The sequence below is a fragment of the Phodopus roborovskii genome, unplaced genomic scaffold (assembly GCF_943737965.1).
Source record: "Phodopus roborovskii unplaced genomic scaffold, PHOROB, whole genome shotgun sequence".
In the NCBI taxonomy this organism is placed as follows: Eukaryota; Metazoa; Chordata; class Mammalia; order Rodentia; family Cricetidae; genus Phodopus; species Phodopus roborovskii.
Genome location: NW_026125538.1, coordinates 1,534,642 through 1,555,334, shown reverse-complemented (window position 1 = coordinate 1,555,334; position 20,693 = coordinate 1,534,642). Strand labels below are relative to the sequence as shown.

Below are 20,693 nucleotides of genomic sequence, written 5' to 3'. Positions count from 1 at the left end.
GGAAAAGTCTTCTCCTCTAAACAGAAGGATGTGGCCCTTTTCTTAGGTGATACTTCCATCCACTCTAGATTCTTTATCAATCTGGAAGCGAGGACCATGGTTAGGAGAGACAGGAGAGTGGCTCAGCACTAGAGAGTAGAGAGCACTTGCTCCTGTAGAGGACCGCAGTCCAGTTCCCAGGATCCAAAAGGAAGGGGTAAGTCACAATACCCCGCCATTCCAGCTCCAGGGGATCTGACACCCTGTTCTGGCTTGTGAGAACACTCACACTGACATGCACATAATCCCTCTTGTAGACACACTATTTATAAAGGAAATGTGATTAAGAATATTCTGGGCCATGGCAGGGGCATAGAAGTAAAGAAGGAGTACTGAAGAAGTAAAGGAAGAAGGTGACTAATCCAGTCCTGGGATGGTGGAGAAGAGAGGGTGGGAAACGTGAGGAGGAACAGTAGCGGAGACATTTCACACAAAGCATATCTTCATTTCCTTTAAAACAACCTTTAACATTCAGTGTGTGTGTGTGTGTGTGTGTGTGTGTGTGTGTGAGAGAGAGAGAGAGAGAGAGAGAGAGAGAGAAAGAGAGAGAGAGGTGCTGTACACACAGGCACACGTGTGGGAGTTCCTACTGTGTGGATCCTGGGGATAACACTCAGGTCACCAGCCTTGATAGCAAGCACCTTTACCCACTGAGGCATCTCACTGGCATTTCTCGTCAATGAGAGGAAGGGGACTGAGAAAGGGGCTGCTTGTCACTTCATGACTTTCACAGGAAATATCGTTTCCACAAAGACCCTCATCTAGCATCTGCTGTGAGATCAGATGTTCTTCTAACCCAATCTTTGTGCAGATATGGCATGCAGGATCTGGGACAGTTTCATCCAGTGCTGTGATCTGATGATGTGGAGAAGGAGAAGCGTCTCCAGGGTCTGCAAGCCCACCCACACCTTCAAACACAAGAGAATAAATGACATGCAACACCACTCCTATCAGATGTTGGAATCTTCAAAGAGCTGAAGAACTCAAGCTAACCACATGGGTTTCTGTCACCATTGGTCCAAATGTCCTCCTGGAGAAGTTGGAGTATTCTCAGGGCCTGTGTGTAGTGGAGTCACACTGAGAGCTGGTCTCCTGGCCTACCAGGTCATGGAAACTGTCTGAGGAAGCTCAGTACTGATTTCCATAGTGGCTGGACTAGTTTACATTCCTTCCAGCAGTGTAGAAGGGCTCTCTCCTGTGCACATCCTCACCAGCATTTGTTGTTATTTATTTCCTTGCATTGTGAGTGGGAATGACATGAAAAACAGTTCAACATCACTGGCTTCAGAAAACTGCAAACTAAAGCACAATTCTGTCCTGCAGTTCACAGGCCTCAGGTTAAATCTTCTCCTCCTCCTCCTCTTCTTTCTAAATCTACTTCTTGCTTCGGGACATTTATCCTCTGTTCTGGAATAATCTTTTTGTACACTGTGAAGTTGCACCGTCTGATTGGTTTAATAAAGAGCTGAATGGTCAATAGCTAGGCAGGAAGGTGTTAAGTGGGACTTCCAGCGACAGAGAAAACTTTGGGAAGAAGAAAGTGAGTTTGCCAGACTCAGAGGTAGCAGCATGGGAATTATGGAGAGATGAGTAATGAGCCACAAGACAGAGTATAGATTAAAGGATATGGGTTAATTTAAGATGCAAGTGCTAGTTAGGAACAAGCCTAAGCTATAGGCCCAAAGACAAGTCTGACTACAAGCCTCTTTTCCAAAAGACAGATAAGTCTAAAGGAAATCTCAATTGTGTAATGAGCCTCAGACCCCTCCGTGGAGCAGACGTGAAGAAGGAGAGAGAGGAGTGAGGGGTGTGAGCAGAAAGCCTTGCTCTCGAGTTTAAGGGCAAAGACTCTGAGGGTGTGGCTCTGTGGTCAGATCTGTGCTGCTTCATTTTGATAGTGTTAGCTTTCATACCACTTCAGGATTTGGGACTTCTGTTCCCACAGACCCTCTTCCTAGGCTCAGAGGGAGAATGCGGAACAGATGCTTGACCATTTTATACATATATTTATAAAGAGAGAGTGAATGCATATATTAAATTAAGGAAGTATATACAGTAAAAAGATATGTGATATGTTGATGGTTTGTGTTTATAAAATTACATGTAAGTTAAGTATGTACAATGAAAAGTATCACACACACACACACACACACACACACACACACTCCTATTTATTCAGTTTCTGGCTATTTATTCAATTTCCAGTGCAGGTGATAGAAACTAAAATTTCTCTTTTCTAAAGTGGGGCATTGGATCTTGAATTCCTTACATTTTCTCTCTTGGAGTTAACCATAAAAAAAAATAAATAAATAAAAAATTACTGGCCCAATGTGGTAGTGCATGCATTTAATCTCAGCTCTTGGGTAGCAGAGGGCAGGCAGATCTCTGAATTCCAGCCATCTGGTCTGCAGAGTTTCAGGATAATCAGGATAACATAGAGAAACTCTGTTTAAAAAACAAAACAAAATAAAAAAACCCAAACAAACCTAACAACAAACAAACCAAAAAAAAAAAAAAAAAAAAAAAAAAAACAAGAAAGAAAGAAGGAAAAGAAAAAAAGAGAAAAGTTTCTGAACAACCTGTGTAATAGGTGTTAAGACCCTTTTTTTCAGGAGAGACCTGGCTCTACTCCAAGGAGGAAGGAATGCTATACAGAAAAGCCAAGAATGTGGACAGACAGGTTTCTGTGGATTTCTCCACTGAGGCTTTCATCATCAGATAGTGATCTTTTTGTCTAGTCATATTCCTACATTGTTGTATGTGATTCCATTATGGCTGTACAATGAAGTCTCCATAAGAAAGCCAACACTTAGTTTGAATAAGGGTTTGTCTATCTTGTTGATTTTCTCTGAAAAACCAATTCTTTGTTACATTGATTCTTTGTATTGTTTTCCTAGTTTCTACTTTATTGATTTCAGCCCTCAAATTGATTATTTCCTGACCTCTACTCCTCCCCGGTGAGTTTGTTTCTTTTTGTTCTAAGGCTTTCAGTTGTGCTGTTAATTCTCTTATGTGACTATCCTCCATTTTCTTCATATGGGCACTTAGTGCAATGAACTTTCCTTGTAGCACTGCTTTCATAGTGTCCCACACGTTTGAGTTTGTTGTGTCTTCATTCTCGTTGAATTTCAGGAAATCTTTAATTTATTTCTTTATTTCTTCCTTGACCCAGGAATGGTGCAATTGCAAATTGTTCAGTTTCCATGAGTTTGTAGGGTTTCTGCGATTTGTGTTCTGGTTGAATTCCAACTTTAAAGCATGGCGGTCTGATAAGATATGGGGGACTATTCCAATTTTTTTTGTGTCTGCTGAGGTTTGTTATGTTGCCTAGTATGTGGAAGATTTTAGAGAAGGTTCCATGTGGAGCTGAGAAGAAGGTATATTCTTTTGTGTTTGGATGGAAATGTTCTATAGATGTCTGTTAAACCCAATTGACACATCTGTTAGTTCTTTTGTTTCTTTGTTAAGTTTCTGTCTGGTGGTCCTATCTAGTGGTGAGAGTGGGGTGTTGAAGTCTTCCACTATGAGTTTTGAGTTTTAGTAGCTTTTCTTTTACGAATGTGGGTGCCTTTGTATTTGGGGCATAGATGTTCAGAATTGAGACTTTGTACTGACGGATTTCTCCTATGATGAATATGAAGTGACCTTCTTCATTTCTTTTGATTGATTTTGAAGTCTAATTTGTTAGATATTAGGATAGACACACCTGCTTGCTTCTTGGGCCCATTTGATCGGAAGATCTTTTCCCAATCCTTTACCCGGAAGTTTAGATGTATTTCTTGTATGCAGCAGAAGGATGGATTCTGTCTTCGTATCCATTTTCTTTGTCTGTGTCTTTTTATAGTCAAGTTAAGATCATTAATGTTGAGGGAAAGTAAGGACCATTGATTGTTAATTTCTGTTTGTTTTAGATTTGTTGTTGGCGGTGGTATTGTGAGTATATTTGCCCCGCTTTTTCTTTTGGGTTCTGGTAAAATGGGATTATCTATTGCCTATGTCTTTGTGAGTGTAGTTAACTTCTTTGGGTTGGAGTTTTCCTTCCAGAACTTTCTGTAGGGCTGGATTTGTGGATATGTATTGTGAAAGTCTGATTTTTGTCATTGAATATCTTGTTTTCTCTGTCTATAGTGATTGAGAGTTTTGCTGGGTATAGTAGCCTGGGTTGGCATCAGTGGATTCAGTATTTGTAGAACATCTATCCAGGTCCTTCTGGCCTTGAGAGTTTTCATGGAGAAGTCAGGTGCAATTTTGATAGGTCTGCCTTTATATGTTACCTGGCATCCCAGCACAAGCCATAATAGCATGTGGCTGGGGTACAATTCAGCCATTTCCCTTCTACACTACCATTACTAACCAACCACACAATAGGAGACCAAATACACACAGGGGTAGGAGAAAAAGTCGTATTATACAAATCCCTAAAGGTACTCTTGGCACCTCGAAACACTGACAAAATTCCCCATCTCTGCTCCGCTATCCCCAGCTGTATCATCATAGGAAGGAGCAGGAGGGTCATCACATTGACAGTCATGACACTCTTCATGTTGGACTTTTCTAATCAGGCGTTCTGGCACCCACACCGGGTCTTGTTGGTCCTGTGGAAAAACACAAACAGAACCTCATGCCCATGTCAGCACGGGATCAGGCCCGCACCAGAAGCCTGTCAGAATATACTTCCACTTGACCATTCCTTTTGCAGGGCCATGATAATCTTGATTTCTATCAGTCGCAGAGCAGCCCTGAGCATCCAAATTTAAAAAATTAATAGTAAATAGAGCAAGGGAAAGTTTCTCCTTTGGGGTACGGCCGTGGCCTATTCCCCCCTTTTGTTTTTGTAGGCATTCTTTCAATGTGCGATGAGCACGCTCCACAATGCCTTGCCCTTGAGGATTGTACGGCATCCCTTGAAGGAGCTGCACTTCCATTTGTTGACAAAAGGAGGCAAAGGTTTGAGCTGTATAAGCTGGTTCATTGTCAGTTTTTAACTGCTGGGGCTTGCCCCATGCAGCCCAAGCTTCTAGGCAATGAATTATGACATTGCGTGCCTTCTCTCCAGTTAAAGGCTTGGCGTGAATGATGCCTGAACAGGTATCCACAGGCACATGCACATATTTTAAGCTTCCAAATTCAGATATATGTGTTACATCCATTTGCCAAACTTTTAGAGGGAGCAAACCCCTTGGATTTACTCCCATGCTGGGTGGATGTTGATGAATCACACATTGAGGACAATCCAGAATCACTTGTCGAGCATCTGCTCGAGAGAGATGAAATTTTTGTTGTAATGCTCTAGCATTTACATGAAAAGTCTTATGAAAATTCCTTGCCTTTTCTAAAGTAGAGCTCAAAAATATACATTCCATTCTAGTCCACTGATCAACTTTGTCATTACCTTTACTTAAAGGCCCTGGCAGGCCTGTATGAGCTCTAACTTGCTGAACAAAAAAGCAAGTTGTCCTTTGCCAAATTAAATTTTGTAATTGCTGGAATAAAAGGCAAACTGGACTGGTACTCTTTATAGGTCCTGCCACTTCTAAAACCTTAACAACATTAACAACATAAGCTGAATCAGATATCAAATTAAAAGCAAAAGGACAAGCCTCAAAAAACTTCCACTACTATCTTTAACTCTACAATCTGAGGGGAGCCAGGCTGGAACTGATGCAACACAGGCTCCTGTCTTTCTATCATGTAGGCTCCACAGCCTGTCTTAGAACCATCTGTAAATACATTTGGAGCCGTTGAAATAGGCTCAGACGATGTTACCTTGGGAAATATTACAGGATGTTCCTTAAAAAATCCCAATAATGGATGCTTAGGGTAATGATTATCTATCTCCCCATCAAATCCACACTGCAAAATGGCCCAATCATCTACTGTGGCACAAAGAACTTTAACTTGATGGCTGGAATAAGGCATTATAACTATATTTGGAGTGACTCCAACATATTGCAAACATTGTTGGATTCCATTCAATGCTAGCTTAGCCACCGCAGTGGGATAATGTTCAATAGATTTAGCAGGAGATATTTTAGCATAAATCCAAAGTAATGGTCCCTCTTGCCATAATAAATGTAGGAAGAATGCACATAACAATGTTTTGACCTTCTTTAAACTTCTGTAAAAAGGCGCTCTGTAATCTTGCCTCTACAGTTAGTTGTCTAGGAGAATCTAGGGCAGAATCTCCATTCAAAACATTATACAAGGGTTTTAATTCATAATTTGGTAATTTCAAATAACATCTAATCCACTTTATATCTCCTAACAATTTTTGAAAATCATTTAGGGTTTTCAAATTATCTCTTCTTAATTCTACCTTTTGTGGAATAATTTGTTTCTCACTAATCTTAGCTCCTAAATAATTTACAACTTTATCTTTCTGAACCTTTTCAGGAGCTATAAACAACTCCTTCTTTTCAAGCAATTTAACTAAATCTATATAGGCCCGCTCTAGCATTTGTTCTTCCTTTGCAGCCAGTAATATGTCATCCATGTAACGAATGCATCTCAAAGCAGGGAATTATTTTCTCAATGGTCAAATAGCCTCTCCAACATAAAGTTGACACATAGTGGGGCTGTTGGCCATGCCTTGCGGCAGAACCACCCATTCAAACCTTTGATCCGGCTCCTCATGATTATAAGATGGAACAGTAAAGGCAAATCTCTCACTATCCCTGCTACACAGGGGAATAGAGAAAAAGCATTCTTTTATATCAATCAGAATTATATGCCAGGATGCTGGCAAGGATGATAGCAATGGCAAGCCTCGCTGTACTGGGTCCATAATTTGCATCTGATTATTAATTGCTCTTAAATCATGCAACAGGCGCCATTTTCCAGATTTCTTTTTGATCACAAAAATAGGGGTGTTCCATGGAGACACTGATGGTTTAATGTGTCCCAAGTCTTTTGCAGCACTAAATTTTTCAGAGGACAGCGGCCACTGAGGAACCCACACTGGCTCCTCTGTCTTACAAGTAATGGGAATACCTTCCTCAGTGGCGCTAGGAAAAACCCAGACCTTGTCTAGGATTTCTTTGTTGTGTATTAATGGGATCTTTTCTTCCTTGTAAGAACTTCCCTAAACCATAATCTGGATGGTAACCCATGTCTTTCATCATCTTCTGAGAAGCAGGGGAGTACTCATTGCTCAACTTAAAGCCCATATCTTTCAAAATATTTCTTCCCCATAGAGAAATTGGAAGTTCTAACACATAGGGTTGCATGACTCCTGAATGCCCCTCCCCATCTTTCCATTGTAACTGTCTTGTGCTCACATCTGGTGCCTTGGCATAACCCAGACCTTGCAAAGTTTGAGAGGAGACTTGTATTGGCCAGCCTGTAGGCCAGTCTTTCTTGGCAATAATGCTTCTATCTGCACCTGTATCTAGCAAGCCTAGGATCTTCTTACCGTCTACAACAAGCTCCAAGACTGGTCTTTGATCCATGTCTAGGGACAGAAATGTTAAATCTGTCCCTGTAGATCCAAACCCTTCTTTGCCTCTTTCTTTGGACTGTGCAGCAAAGCGTTCATGTAAACTGGGTAAAAGTAACAGTTGAGCTATCCTATCTCCAGGGGAAATGGCTGAAATCCTTCTTGGGGATTCAACCATGATCTTTACCACTCCAGTATAATCTAGATCAATCACTCCCGGGTGGACTCTAAGGCCTCTCAAGGCTGTAGAAGATCTTCCTAAAAGTAGCCCAACTGTACCTGGGTCAAGGGGTCCCTTAAAGTCTGACTCTATCAATTGGACCCCCATTTGGGGAGTTAATGAGAGTCTGGTGGTGGAGCAGAGGTCCAATCCTGCTGAACCCGCAGTGGCTCTCCGTGGTCCTTGGGATGATGAAGGGTTGGCCACTTCTCCTGGCTCCACTCTTTGTCCTGATTTTCTACTGCCCCATATATTTGTGGGCCCTGAGAGTGGGTGCCCTGCTGACCATTTTTTGGACAAGCACCACCATAGCCTTGAGTTAATGGTTGCCCATTAATGTCTTTTACAGAGCAGCACTCATTTGCCCAGTGTTTTCCCTTTTTACACTTAGGACACAGTCCAGGCTGCTTAGGGCATTGTCCCCCTCCTGCTTCAACTACACTTTCTCTTTCAGGGCACTGTTGCTTTAACTGCCTCATCTTGCCACACTTAAAGCAGGCACCTGAACTTCCTCTTTTATTTTGAGTTAGTTGAACTACAGCTGCTGCTAGGCCAGCGTTAGTCAATGGCACCCCCAGCTCTCTGCAGACTTTCATCCATGCCTCTAATCCTTTACTCTTATAAGGTGTAATGGCAGCCCTACACTCCTTCGTAAACTGCTCATAAAGAAGTTGTTTAATCAAAGGCATAGCTGAGTCAGGATCACCAAACACCCTCCCTGCGGCTTCTACCAGGCGAGCAACAAAGTCTGAAAATGGCTCCATGGGACCCTGTAGGATCTTAGTAAGATTGCCGCTCACTTCCCCTTTGTTAGGCAGAGATTTCCATGCCTTTATAGCAATGTGATTAATTTGCTCAAAGACTTGTACTGGGTATCCTGTCTGCTGATTAGCAAAGCGTCCCTGTCCCAGTAGCATATCTCTGTCCCAGGCCGGATTTCCTGCAGCCTGATTAGCGGCAGCCTGATCATTGGCATATTCAATTAAGAAGGCTTTCCAGTCCAAATACTGGCCTGGGCTCAGACATGCATGAGCTAGTCCTGTCCAATCACTGGGCATCATGCAGTGTCTCTGCAAGGTTTCCACTTGAGCCATAGTTAAAGAGGCTGTAATCCCATATGTTCTTACAGATCAGCCACAGACCTAATCACCTTAAAGTCTAGAGGCTCTTCATACCTATTCCCTTATGGATCTTGAAACACTAGATAGGCCAAGCGTAGTTCTGTTCTCACTGCCTTCCAGATCTCAGGGCAGAAAGAGCGCCCCATACTGCCACTCCTTCCCTCCGCATATTGGGGTTGGGGCGGATGGCATTGCTTTACCTGGGGGCGACCCACAGCGATCTCCACTTTCGGGCCTATCCTTGTCTCTCTTTTTCTCCCTCTTTCTTATTCTTGTCTTTTCCATCTGCTCTATGAGAGCCTGTAGCTCTTCCCCAGAGTCTGTAGACTCCGAGTCTTCTGACTCTGTGAGATCTGGGTACAAGTTATTCTTTGTCTTATCTCCCTTCTCACTATTTGCCTGTTCTGACCTTTCTTCCTGTAGCATCTCTAAGGCAGCCTGTCCATTCTCTACCGCCTCGCTGTATCGTTGGTCCTCAAGACAGCTTCTCACTAATTTCCAAACAGGTCTCATGCCGCCCTTAAGTGTTCCTCGATCGGCAGCAAAGTCAAGATCTCTCCCTAATTTTTCCCATGAAGGGATTGTAAGACTCCTGGAGATTTCGAAGCATGGTGCAACGGTGCAACGGTAACGCTCTCCTTTAAAAATCTTTCTAAGGTACTTTTCTTAAGTTTTAAGTTCCTAGAACGAAGCAGCTCATTCAGAGCCAAAAAAATTGGGTGCGATTGAGAAGCGCCCATAGCTAAACTAGCAACGACTCTTTTAAACTTTTACTTTCAGTTCTCTGGGCCCCGAACTCTTCCCGCTACCTCTTTGTCTACAGAGAAGAGCAAACACCCGCAAGCGGATCTTCCTGCTTTTGTCCAGGATTCCCACTTTAACCAGGAACTACCAGTGCACTTACCCTGACTGCAGAAAGTTCTGAGTCTTTACGGGCCACCACCTGTTGCAACCATCTCGACCAGCAAGGAAGATGCAACACTCCGACTCTTCTTTAAGCAGTTTATTCAGGAACCTTGAACAATCTTGTGACCCCGGGGAAAGCCCGCCCACAGCTTAAAAGCCTTTGGGTAGCCAACCCCAGCATGCCACATGGCAAATACAGACAGGTCCACATATGCAGAAGCAAGCCAGATCTTCAGCCCTAGCCAAATATGGAGTTGTTTATGTAGAGAGTGCTCACCATCGGGAAGGTAGAAGGCGGATGCCAGCACCATCTTTAAGGCGCGGCACTTCGCAGCTCTCTACAGGAGGGTGAGTGTGGGGGGCATGGGAAGGAAAGGGAACTGGGATCGATAGGTAAAATGAGAAGTATATAATATATAATATATATATATATATATATATATATATATATATATATATATATATATATATATATATATATATATATATATATTGAAAGAAAGCCAACAGGACTGCTGAACATGTGCCCATTCCTAAAGTGTGGCATGCTGGAGTAGGCATGGGAGGCCATGAGCCTGGTCCCCATCCCTCATCCTATAGAGCTCTCCATCTTAATCTTTGTGCTATCTTTTATAGTAATCCAGTAGAGGTGCTTCCCCAGGTTCTGTGATCCCATATTAATTGCCCGAGGAAGGCTTTATATTACTTACAGTGTATGGACAGAAACATAGGCAAAGTCACCTGGGCTCACAAGCACTTAAGAAGTCAGCAGAGGTAGTTTTGGGGACTGAGCTCTCCCACTGTGGGATTTGATGCTGTCTCTGGGTAGGTAATGACAACTGTGTTGAACTAGACGCCAGTCAGCCGCTGCTGGTTGTGGGGCTGATGGATTGCTTGCTAGTGGACAGAAAGCCCCACACCTTTGCTGTTGTGTGGCAAGAAACTGACTTTGTTCACAGATGGTGTCTGGCGTTTGTTTTTCAGATTTCAGTTTTCTTTCCTAAAAACAGCAAGTATTAAGTTTTTTGCACCTTTATGGGTGTCTATGTACATGCTGAAGGATTTGCATAGGTAGAAGTGTGTGTGTGTGTGTGTGTGTGTGTGTGTGTGTGAGAGAGAGAGAGAGAGAGAGAGAGAGAGAGAGAGAGAGAGAGAGAGAGAGCGCTGTGGGAACTGGTTCTTACCTCCATGTCAGTCCCAGGGATTGAACTCACACTGTCAGACTAGGCAGTCAGCTCCTCCATCTTGCTGGCCCTCTTTTTCTATTCCTTTTCATTTTTAATAGATTTATATATTTTCTTTTGTCCATGAGTATTTTTCTTGCAAATGTGTTTGGCCCCTATGTGTGTTATATGACTGATGCCCATGGAGGTCAGAAGAGACTATGGGACCTCAGAAACTGAACCTGCAGATGGTTGTGAGCCACCATGTGGGTACTGGGACCAAACATGTGACCTCTGTAAGAGAACAAGTGCTCTCAACCACTGAGTTCGCTTTCTGGCCCCTCCTTTTCTATTCTTATAACTTGAAAATGCCACCATATTACTATCAATATGGACTTAAATATTGGCCTAGGTAAGCCTGAATACAGACCTACCAGCACCCTGCTTTGATACCTTGTTCTGTGGAATGACTTGACTCCTTCAGTGACCAAACAGTATGGGAAGCCTTTCTGCACATGACAAGAACATAAGGACAGAATGTGAGAAACACCCCTCTTGGGATATGTATGACTTCATCAGACAGAAAGAAATTACCAGTTGTTTATCTCACTTATTCTTTTGAAACAGAATCTCAGTTTGTAACCTACGCTGGCATCGAACTCACAGCAATCCTCCTGCCTTAGCTTCCCAGTTTCTGGGATTTCAGAAGCGAGCCACCAAGCCTGTCTATACTAAATGTTTATAAGCCAGGCAAAAATTGTATGTTGTAAGCACAGCAGTGTTTTTAAATTTTTTTTTTTTAAAACAATATCTGGATCAGTCTGTCTAAAATATTCACTTTGAAAATCTGGATTCTTGATTTACCTTAAAATAATTAACAATGTGACCACATTAGGCCAATATGATCCTAATGCAATTTTGAAATAGTGCCAAGTGTCATCTTAGTCTTGGTAAGCTACTTCTGAATCAGTAGCATTTGTAGTGCTGATAACTGGCAGGCTGCACCTGCACTAATGGCCACGGCAATGTCCTGAGAGATGACAGACCACCAGCCTGACACTTTGCTGCACTTGAAACTGTGTTCACAGATTCTTCTCCAAGGAGAGGAAGGGGACACTGAGAAAGGGACTGTTCCTTATTTTATGATTCTCGAAGGACATATGGTTTCCACAAAGACCCACCTCTCACTTCTGCTGCTAGATCAGATGTTTCTTCCAAACCTTATGCCGACATGATCTCCTGGGCATGCAGGATCTGGGCCAGTTTCATCCACTGCTGTGGTCTGTGATTGGAGCAGGAGAAGGGACTCCAGGGTCTACAAGCTGCATGCTGTAGTTGCATTTGCAGACAGAGCAATGTCCTGAGAAATGACTTAGACTATCAACCCGATCCTTTCCCATTCTTTAAATTGTGCTTACAGAATTTTCTCCAAGTGAAATTTTCTGTTTACCATAGAGGTCCCGCTGTACAGTTAACTGTCCTCTATTGCCTCTAAATTAAACCCAAATGACCCTGTTGACAGAAAATCTGAGTGTCAAAGGCCCATTTACTTGAAACAGGAATTTAATGAAAACACATGTCAAGGAACATACCCTGAGTTCCCAAGGTGAGTTTTGTCTTTAGTGTTGAACACTGCTGAATACAGGCTTGTTCTATTATTTTATTCATTTAAACATCTTATCAGGGTCATGGAGGCAACCGAACTGTTGACTAATGTCATTATGCCATTACTTGTAATTAAGGATGTTGTCAGATAACAGTCCCAGGGAAGTTGTTCTGCCCTGAGATAAAAAGAACTGTTGAGGACATTGGCCACAGGGTTTGTTTCTCAATGGCACTTTGAGGGCCAGCACTGGTTGTTTTCTAAGTGTGCCCACTCCTGTGTACCTGCACGTTAGCTGCTGCCATGGGGACAGCATCCACCAGGAAGAGCCTGCACCCAGCTTTCCCTGACTCAGTGGCAGCAGTGAGAATGGCAAGGGTGAACTTGCAAAACCACCTGGGGAATTCTACAGTAGCATGGTAAATGTGAATTCAATGGATGGAGGAGACTAAAGTTAGCTCAGAAGCCTTTGGTGAGACAGGAGGTGGGCGTGGGGCAAAGACAAACCAGGGTGGAGCCGAACTGGAGGCTCCTTCCCTGCTGGCTAGCTTTCACAGTGCCAGAAGGTGATCTGCAGGCCACCAGGGGAGGCACAGTCACTGATGGGCTTAGCTGTGAACTGTGGGAGCTCCACCACCAACCCGTCAGGAAAGATGTCTGCACAGGTGCACAGTGTCATGACTGTTGAGGGCAACTACTGCTACTGCGTTGGATCTGGGGCCTGCTGGAGGGGACTCATGGCTGCTCTGTAAACATCATCCAAAGCCTGTCTGCGAGGTCACAGCCGGCAGGGGATGGTTGCAGACTCTTCTGTGGTGTTTTACTAAATGGCATGCTGCTGTGCTGCCTCCTAATGTTTGTGTTTATGTCCGTAGATTAGCGCTGCTTTTGCAGTGGCCATCAGTTAATGCAGAGATTCACAACTGGACAAAGGGTGAGAATAAATGACACTCAGTGCTCAGCCCAAAGAGACATCTCTTTCCTCCCCCTCAGGACTCAGGGAACATTGGGTAATGGGTGGGGTGGGAGGAGTAAGAGCAGAAGTATGGTGAACAGTGCTACAAAATGCTGTCTTTTGCAAGACCATTGTATTCATGGACTCATGGCAGCCATGGTTACCTATACAATATTGAGCCATCAATTATCCAGCATGAGGTCCCCTCTCGCTGAGGTGCTTCAGCAATTAATGGCTGCCCCGACCCGTGGGGCAGTCAACAACAAACTGGGGAACACCTAGAAGAAAATGAGGGACAAGGGACACGAAGAATGGACAGCAAGACAGTATTCTGATCAAGCTGACATTTTATTTTTTCATGGGCGGCTTATATAGGATCGTGGGCAGGATGTTAGCAGGGTTTGCACATAACCAGGGCATGGGCAGTGGCAGGTAGGCAGAGTGAGAAGGTCAGTAGAGGGAATGCCCTAAATTGTTTAGCTAACCTGTAATTGGCTGTAAATTGCAGCAGGAGAGAGAGCCCTGAGCTATTCTTCAGCTGGCTGTGAAACTGCAAGCCTCTACCTTGGAATGTTCTGCCGAACATCCTGTTTATTTTTTAGGAGGCAGGAATTTTCTATCTCAGATACCCGAGGTTGTGAAGATAGTGATGGTCCCCAGCAGGAGCCATTTTTCTTCAGTGGTGTAGCCCCTGGTAAGTTACCCATGCTTCAGTAAATAACCCCACAACCATGTTCATGCAAGCAACCCTTACTAAACTCAATGAGTTGTTAAAACAAACAAACAAACAATGACATGAAAGTAGGCAGGGTCCTTGCTGGGAAGGAAAGGGGGACCAAGAGGGAGACAGAGGAGGGGGAGGGAGAAAGAGAGGATAATGGAGGATGAATATGATCAAACACATTATATCATGAATTGAACTGTCAATGGATAAGTAAAAGCACTAAAAGCAAACCGAAAAGCACCCGGAACAAACAACTACAATGTATATTCAAGAAAATTATCTTCCTATCAAGAATATTATAAGTCTTTATAGACTGGAAGATAATATGCTACAGTCATGACAGTTTCATTTCCTTCCTTTTGACAAAGACCTCTTGTGCTGATGTGACCTGGGTCAGTCACAGTGACAACAGGCCACTCTCAACTTTTCTCCCCTTGTCTCCCAGCTCCCTGTGAAATCTGTTGAAACAGCTGAGGTAAGACCCAGGCCTGTAAGACAGGCTGAGCCTGTGGAAAGATGGATGAAGCGCATTCTTGAGATACGAGACTGGACAAAGGCTGGAGGGACCACTGCCATGGCTTTACATGGTTTCCTAAGACATCCAGAACAAGCAGCTTTTTCTGAGGGACTTTTGTAAATCTTGTAATCTCTTTCTGAATCAGCTAGTTCTCCTTCAGTAATCTCATAAGATTTGGGGCTTCTGAAGCCAGGCTTACACAGTCATCCATGAATGACCTTCTAGTCAGTTAAGGACATCCTCCGCCTAGGGCCAAAGATAGGACCCAGGTCCCTCCCTCCCTCCCTTCCTTCCTTCTTTCTCTCTTTCCTTTTTGGTTTTTTGAGACAGTGTTTCTCTGTAGCTTTGGAGCCTGTCTGGAACTTGCTTTGTAGACCAGACTGGTGTCAAATTTACAGAGATCTGCCTGTTTTTGCCTCCCCAGTGCTGGGATTAAGGTTGTGCCACCACTGCGTGGCCTCAGGTCCCATTCCTCTGGGCAGTACTAAAGTCCGATTGTGCAGTGGGGGTGGCAGAGTCCTGTTTCAGTGTCCCCCAAATCTGCTAACAACTGGCTGCCTAGCAGTTAGCTTTTGGTTTCAGACTTCCTGGTTACATCTGAGTGGGAAAGAGTTCTGCTCTAGGAACCCGCTTTCCTCAAAGGGTCAGAGCAAAGAAGCTGAATGTTCACAGCTCTTCTTTCCTTCAGTCTGTGGAAGAGGAAGACAGGCCCAGCACACAGTCAGGAGCATTTGAAGGGATGGGAGAGCAGAGCCTGCCTGCATTCACCTCTCCTGGGGAGATGGGAGTGAACAGATCTTTGACCCTGGACTCATTTTCTCTATTATCCTCGGGTTCTTCATTCCTCTGTAAAAACACATTTCCATGTATAACTGTTCAAGTTGGAGAAAAGCATAGAGAAAAGAATGAATTCCGTGCCTCTAGTCGTAGAGTGAGGTGACTGGCAGGAGGGGTACACATCGCTTGCTTCACTGACAGAACCTGAAGACTAAGGGTTCACATTGTTGTTCATGATATAATGCTTAGCCATTTTTCTTGATAACAGTAAAAGAACAAATGCAGCAGGCATTCCTTATCCACAGAAGTCACATCCTAAGACCTGGAGTGGATGCCGGACTATGGAAAGTACTGGACCCTATTTACACAGCACCGATTTTTTCTAAACACAATGCTTACAATAGCTTAAGTTACAAATTAGGAACAATAAAAGATTAGCAGTAACCATTAATACAGTTGAATACTTAAAGCAATAAACTCTAACCAAAATGTCTGGGTGGGGTATTTCCTCTCTCACTGCACCCTGTACTGTATCTGTCCTCTCTTTTGGAGTCAATGTTGGGGAACTGAAGCTGTAAAGAAGACTCAGGTGGAGAGACCACTGCACATACATGTAAACGGGTTAACAGTGTACTGCACATGCGCATGTGTACATGCGTGAAGAGACCACTGCACACACATGTAAATGGATTAACAGTGTACTGCACATGCATATGTATGTGGGTGAGGAGATGTGTTAATGGATGAGGATTCTACATATACAGGGTACTGCACGTGTGTGAGTGTGTGAGTGTGTGCGTGCGCGCACACACTGATGAAGAGACTATTGGACTTGTATGTAAAGAGAAGGGTAGTTTTCCTTTAGGCAGCCAGACATTTCTTCTAAATGTAAGTATGACTGTCAAAAAAATCAAACTTACATGGTAAAACCTTCTAGGATTGTTGTTTGTGTTTTCCGTAGTCATTCCTACACACACACACACACACACACACACACACACACACACACACACCTACAGACACTACTCTGAGTTGGAAGGAATTGTGAGGTATTTTAGTACAGCACCTTCATTTCACAACAAATGACCACAATCTGGGTGATGTATCTGTTCACACAGAATGACACACGTTACTCCCTGATCTGAGGGCTGCACAGCACTCTGAGACACCTCCAAAGATGAGGCAGAGATCTCCAGAGTGTGAAGACTCAGAGTGGTCTCATGGAGGCGCTGAAGTAGGTGTCTAAGAGGAGGGAAGACTGGCCAGGGAGAGGGAGAGAGAGGAAGAGAGGGAGGGGGCTGAGGAGGGGGAGGGGGAGGGGGAGAGGAAGAGAGTGAGAGAGGGAGGGAGGGCTGTAAGAGCCCCTTGTGACCAGCAGAGGGCAGGAGCAGCACAGGAGCAGTCCTGTGCTGGCAAAGGGCCTGGGAAAGGAGTGCCTGGCAAAGTGATGGATGCCCTTATTTTCTCTTGCAGCACAGAAAACAGCTTAGATGTGGATGCTCTTCCTACTGGAAGCTTCTCTCCTAAACTCTTTCTAGACCAAGGCATTTGTAACTCTCAGTGTACTGCCCCACCTCTTCAGCCTGTTAATAGGGTAAGCAGAGAAGCTGGCTTCTCAAATGAGACCCCATTCCAAAGGGGCTCTCCTTCCTTATTCAGCAGCTTCCCCTTGATGCCACTGCCTGCGAAACAGGACTGCTTGTGTAAGGCCCAAGGCAGCTTAGCTACACAGACATGAGAGGCTTAACAGAGACCAGTCAGGGAGGTAGAGTGAGTTTTGATTTTCTCTAAGACAACACCCAGCTCTAGGAAAGACTGCAAACAGACACCAACCAGGAACAGGCCCATCAGCATTCAGAGGAAAATACTTAAAGTCCAATCGTTATAGATAAGATCACCAGATATCTAATCCCAGAACACATCTATTTCCCTTTGCCAAGATACTCCTAGGCAAATGTCAGCCCATCAAGTGTCCTAAAAGCTCCAGAGTTAGATCAGAGAGCCCTGAGCAGTTAGGGACAGTCCTGGTGCCCTCAGGGGGACAGTCATTTAGAGGTTCATGTTGGCCTACCCTCTCTCCATCCCCCTCACCCACCCCTCCCTAACCTACAGGGCTTTCATTCTCAGCCTTATCCATAAGAATGCTCTGTTCACTTTCATGCTGATGTCTGGGATTCCAGGGCTCTGTGCTGGGGGTCTGCTCACTGGACTCCACTCCCTTTGTTGGCCTATGCAGTCTGAGGCTGTAGATGCCACCAACTCCCCCCCCCCCCCCGCCCCCGATTTTATCTTCAACCAACTCATTCTCTTTGAATTAGTACTGTCCTTGTCACTGCCGTCCATATCCAACGCTCTACTAGAGACCTTCACTTGGATGCCCGATGCATAGGTCAAACAACCTCAGATAGAAATGTTTGTTTTCTTCCCTAAAACTGCTCTATCATTAAAGGGCAACACCTTCAACGCTATAGCTGATTCATCTTTCTTTAATTTTTCTCATCTGTCTGCCTTCCAACCTGTCACGTCAGTAGGTTTTCTGTCCCCTTCAGTACACCCATGCCTGGGGTTCCTCTCACTTAGTCTGCCTGGACAGAAGCAGAAGTCCTGTCAGAAGATCACCCAGATCATGCAAATATGCTCAGAACCCTCTTCTGTGTCTTCATTAACTCAAGTAAATTGTGAATATTATAAAGTAATTTCTCCTACACTTCTACTTCTTAGGAAGAAAAAGATCTGTTGTCTCTCACTCTCCATTCTTATGTCTGCTCTCTGCTGTTCTTGAGAGACCCAGGGTTATTCTCCTTCCCAGTTTCTCTGTGGATGTGTGCAGGGAGAACGAATGCAGGTCTTTAAGGTCTGTGTTTAAAATGTCACCTGTGCTGTGTCTGGGTGTGGTCAGAGGAGAAAAGTTAATGTCTGTCATGAGATATCAAGGGAGTAGGAATGTGTAAGACTGCGGTACTCAGAGGTGGACTTTCAGAAGGTGTTTCTGATTAACTAAGTTCATTGGAGTGGGATCCCATGATTGAATGGATCCCCATAGCTTTAAAGAAGAGGGACAGAGACCAGCTTTGCAGATGTTAGAAAACCATGTAACCCCAGCCTATGAGAAAATGCTGAAACACATTGCAAGTTGATATTTAAAAACAGATCCTGATGAGAAGGTCCTGAGCCCTTCCTGTGCATGGAGCCTGGCATGAGGGACTGGTCACGGGACTTGAGGTCATTCTCAGAGGTGTCCCTTCTATGTTCTTAGTTCAGCTATGTTCTCTCACTGATCTCAAACGCTGTGGTCTCAGGTGCTCAGACAGGGACTAACTGAGGAATTCGGCAATTGGTCTAAGTACGGCAGCCATATTTGCTTCTTATACCTCAGCCCCTATAGCAAACAGAATAAAAACTCCACCAGGACAAAGAAAGATCGAGTGATCAGTAAGGGAATGTCAGAAGGAGCCTGCATGGTAGGCAAGAGAGGGGAAGACGTATTAATGGTCCGAGGCTGAGTAGTACATGTATTACATTTGTTTTATTTTAATAAATACCATTAATTAGACATCATAATGTGTAAGGCAATGGTATGTGTGGCTGTAGTTGGCCTTTGTGAGCCTAAGGCTCTCAGGAAGAGAGTAAAAAATGATTCAGTTCATAATTCTTCCAGGAACGTCTTCTGTGACCTTGTGGGTCCAGGAACTACACCCTCAGAACCATTTTCCTTCTCCTCATATCCCTTTTCTGTGTGTATTTGAAGATTCACTTTGTGATTATATTATGAATATATGTGTTCCATGTAAAATGGTCAGTTCCATGACAGTTCCATGAGATCAAAGCTCGTGTGTGTGTGTGTGTGTGTGTGTGTGTGTGTGTGTGTGTGGTGTTTATATCCATACTAATTTAACATACTAAATATTTAAATAGTTACTGAGTGAGTGAATGAAATGCTTACTACACAAGTAACTGTTGCACACTGTATATAACTTTCACAGACACAGTACAAAATAAAACATTATCCTTATTTTTAAAGCACAGAAAGCTCTCTGACAAAAGATGGAGTCATTTATCACAGCAGAGCTGAATTAATGTAGAGAAGATGCGGTGGAGAGGTGATATGATGGAGAGGAGATGTGATGGAGAGGAGATGTAATGCAGAGGTGATGATATAATACAGAGGTGGTGATGTAATACAGAAGTGATGATGTAATGCAGAGGTGATGTAATTCAGAGGTGGTGATGTAATACAGAAGTGATGATGTAATATAGAGGTGATGCAATGCAGAGGTGATGTAATGCAGGTATGGCATAGCGTCCTCCTGGTCCTTTGTGCAGTGATACCCAGGGTATAACGGTGAGGACAGGGATGTTTTGCACTTTATTTTATACACATAAATTAATTATGAGCATGTGTTTATGTGGAAGTATCCAAGTCCACACTTATCCATATGTGGGGAGGCAGAGGCCAAAGCTCAGCTCTTCCTCACTTGCTTTCCACTTACCTTTTTTGAGGCAGGGTCTCTCACTGAGTGGAGCTCACCATATTGACTCTCCAGGTGACCAGTGAGCTCCAGAGTTGATCAACTTGTCTCTGCCTCCTGCGGCTTGGTTACTGATTAACCTGTCCTCAGGCCCTGGGGACAAATTGTTATTGCTTGTTTGTCTATTTGTTTGTTTTAAGAGAGGGTTGTAATTATTTATCCCTAGCAGTCTTAAGATTTGCTGTGTAGATCTGGCTGGCCTCAGACTCACAGAGAGTAACTTGAGTTTGCCTCTCAGGTGCTGGGGTATAAAGGCTTAAGCCACCATGTCTGATGTTACTGAAAAAAGTGTCTCCTTCAGACTCTACTAGATGTGAACTTCAGGAAACTTAGATCCACACTGGCAATACTTCTGATTCCTCTGAAGATAGAAAAAAGTTTTTTTTTTTTTGTTTTATTTTTTAGATTGAAAAATCCAAGTCTTTATATTTGCAGTGATTTTGAAAACTTAAAAAGACACAGTGTAAACAGGCAGAACACAGCTATGGCATCCTCACTCTGCTCCTACAGTGTGAACTTAACCTTGGCTTTCTATTTCATGTCCATATTGTCCCCTTCCTGTGACTGTGAACTTCCAGGAGGAACAGTACAGCTAAGCACCCAAGGAAATCAGTGGAAAAGAGTTAGGCTTATCACCCCATCGCCATGGACTGTCACATCAGAAGAAGCTACCTGTCCCAGCAAACATGACCTGATAATCAGGT

The 20,693-nt window shown here is 43.8% G+C and overlaps 1 long non-coding RNA gene across 1 annotated transcript; it reads right to left on the bottom strand.

Annotated features, from left to right (window-relative positions):
• Positions 1-4,428: 4,428 nt before the first annotated feature.
• LOC127216196 (uncharacterized) lies at positions 4,429-9,821 on the bottom strand. The gene is made up of 2 exons (XR_007834002.1): positions 9,720-9,821; positions 4,429-4,634 (listed from the first exon to the last, which is right to left on the bottom strand). It is a non-coding gene; the product is annotated as an uncharacterized LOC127216196 (long non-coding RNA).
• Between the last annotated feature and the right edge of the window lie 10,872 nt (positions 9,822-20,693).